Source organism: Heterocephalus glaber, unplaced genomic scaffold (assembly GCF_053883595.1).
Source record: "Heterocephalus glaber isolate CG9 unplaced genomic scaffold, H.glaber_assembly_v1.0 deba00001509, whole genome shotgun sequence".
Lineage (NCBI taxonomy): Eukaryota > Metazoa > Chordata > Mammalia > Rodentia > Bathyergidae > Heterocephalus > Heterocephalus glaber.
In genome coordinates this window covers 31,242,893-31,245,645 of record NW_028258325.1, presented here as the reverse complement: position 1 = coordinate 31,245,645, position 2,753 = coordinate 31,242,893, and the positions used below count along the sequence as shown (strand labels likewise).

At 40.3% G+C, this 2,753-nt stretch overlaps 1 non-coding gene across 1 annotated transcript; it reads right to left on the bottom strand.

The window, feature by feature from the left end:
• Positions 1 to 840: 840 nt before the first annotated feature.
• Positions 841 to 1,003, bottom strand: LOC147825104 (U1 spliceosomal RNA). Its single transcript, XR_015441429.1, has one exon. It is a non-coding gene; the product is annotated as a U1 spliceosomal RNA (small nuclear RNA).
• Between the last annotated feature and the right edge of the window lie 1,750 nt (positions 1,004 to 2,753).

Here is a 2,753-nt window from a genome sequence, read left to right as displayed (position 1 = left end):
GTTTGTTGACTATAGGACTACTTATGTGGGGAAAATAGTAAGTGCTGAAGTAGGTAGAGGTGCTATTGTTACTGGGTTCTTGGGTGCTGGCACTCCTTCCAGAGTTTATGTCTAGGTTCTTCTTGTTCTGAACAAAGAATTGGACAAAATGAGCACAAAAGATAGCAAGACTTTGCATTTATTAAAGTTAGGAAAAGAAACAAGCTCTGCAGAGCAAGCGTAGGCCAATTAAAAGTTAAAAAAAAAGCATACTCTACAGGGTGAGAGTGGGCCACTGTAAAAAGAGGGCACGTGGCCAAGAGCTCAATGGTGACTGCCTTTTTTTCCTCCCACTCCTCAGGCTGATATCAGATCTAGGCTGTCCTATCAAAACCCTTCCAGAAGAACTGAAGATAGCACTTTCTGAATGGTTCCAGATGCACAACTCAGGTGCATGTCTCCTGGATCTCCATGATTGACAGGTCACACACCCACTTGTCCAGCCAGTTTGCCACACCCTAATCTTCTGCCTCAATATGGGTGCAACTGAACAGCATCAATAAAGGAGAAGGAAAAGTAATTGAGAAGGCAGAGATTTGAGTTGTAGGCCAGTGGACCAACAAGAAGTTTTAAAGCCCTTCAGTGTAAATTCAAAATGTTGGGAATTTGTAGACTTTCCTGTCAGATGCTAATCTGCAGATAAGACAAGGACACACAGGTTCTGACCATCTGCATCACTATAGCATTTTCAGAAAATCCTTACCATAGTCAGCACTGGGTGAATTATTGTCTGCTCTTGAACAAAATAAATTAATCAGTTCTACAATCTATTGTTCCAAAAGAATTCATTTCTTTTTTCTTCAGAGGAGCACGAAAATGCAGTCCCCCACTACCACAAAGTATGCAGTTGAGCTTCCCACATTTGGGGAAATCGTAGAGGTCAGCACATCCAGAGTGCAATGGAGGAGCCTCACCCTGGAAAACCACCTTCGTGATCATGGTATCTCCCCTGCCAGGTAAGTATAAGAAGAATCCGTTTCTATTGTATACCTAAAATGCACCAATAAATAAACTTAATTTAAAAAAAGAAGAATCCATTTCTTGACCTAGGTAGGTATCTGTTATTTGGATATAGTTTGATATATATTGATTCAGAAACACTTAATTTGTTTTTACTTTTACAATATATAAGTATGATGTGTGTCTTGTTTAAAGTAGGATTTTATGGTACCAAATGAATAAACTTCTCATACAAACTTCAAAAACTGAAGGAAACACCTGGTCCTGGTAAGGATTAAAATAAACAGAAGAAAGTATTGAATTCTAGGCAAATGGTAGCTTCCTTGTAACACTCAGAGCTAGAGGAACTCAGAAAAGAAAATGCAACATTGAGAAAGAGATTCACAAAGGTCCTTGTTCTCTATGATTTTTGCACCTTCTGCCACCCTGCTCTTCCTCCTGTTTCCTCCACCAAACCTCTCAAGAAGTAAAGGAAAGGAGTTACTCCAACCATCTGCCTGCCTAGTAACTCTAAAAAGGATAAGTACACAGTATGTTCCAATGTTCTGAAATGTTAGAAGTTCCATTATTACCATTTTCTGCATTATTAAATGCAGCAGAAGAAATATAGCCACCCATGTGTTGGACGTTCTCTTACCTCCTGAATAGGGAGGGCCTCTTACCAAAATAATCAAAATCCACCCTTGTCTTCTAGATAACTGAAGCCAAGGTTTAGATCTAGAAAGAGTGAGAGTATAGTGGAGTTGGGAATCTGATGATCTTGATCCCATCTGGGCAACAGCCTGGACTTTGAACTCTGAAGATGAGCAATTTATTTGGATCTATTTTCCAGGCTCTGTGCCAACATTCTTATATTCACTGTCTTGTGTAACCCTTACTACTTCTAAGACTCATCCCATGAATGTCCTCTTTTGCAGGAAATGTAACTGAAGACCAGTAAGGTTTAGTTGACTTGCTCAAGGGCAACCAACTAATTAGTAGGATTCCTAAGCTCATTCTTTTTTCCACCGTGTCACAAGTTTCCCTAAACTGGACCTGAAGTTGGAAGGTTTATGAGAGTCAGGGACAGTTCACATTCCTGTTCTGCTTCAGCAGAATGGGATGACTGGCTGACTGGAGGAGGCATGGCTAGGGAGGAAAATGGCAATTTAACCAGAGTGAGGTCTGTCATCACAGGTCTGGGGGACAAGGGAGAGATGTCTAGAGTCACTCTGTGACTGCAGGTACACCAAGTTTCTCCTAACTTGTGCTTGGATATTTTTTTAAAAATGGTTCCATCCAGGCGTGATGGTACCCACCTATAATCCCAGCACTCAGGAGGCTGAAGTAGGAGAATCTGGAGCTTGAGAGAAGCCTGAGCTACATAGCAAGCCCTAGTTTCAAAACATAAAACAACACAAACGATTATATTAATTTTCTCTTGTTTGTTGCGGCCCATTTTAAAGAGTATAGAATTTGGAATCAGAAAACAGCAGGATTTAAGCCTAGGTCCTGCAATATAATGTTGAGTGATCTTGAGGAATTTACTTAAACCCTGAGCCTTATTTAAAATGAGGATAATTGGTTGTACCTACCGCATGGAGTTGTTTAGAGCCTTAAATGAGATCATTCTCCAGAAAAGGGCTTTGTAAGGTGATATATCTTGACTTTCACTTTTAAATTTTATGGCAGCCATCATCATCATAAACCATTCTCCTATATCCTCATCCAAGTTGGAGAGAGAGAGAGAGAGAGAGAGAGAAAGAGATCTCAGG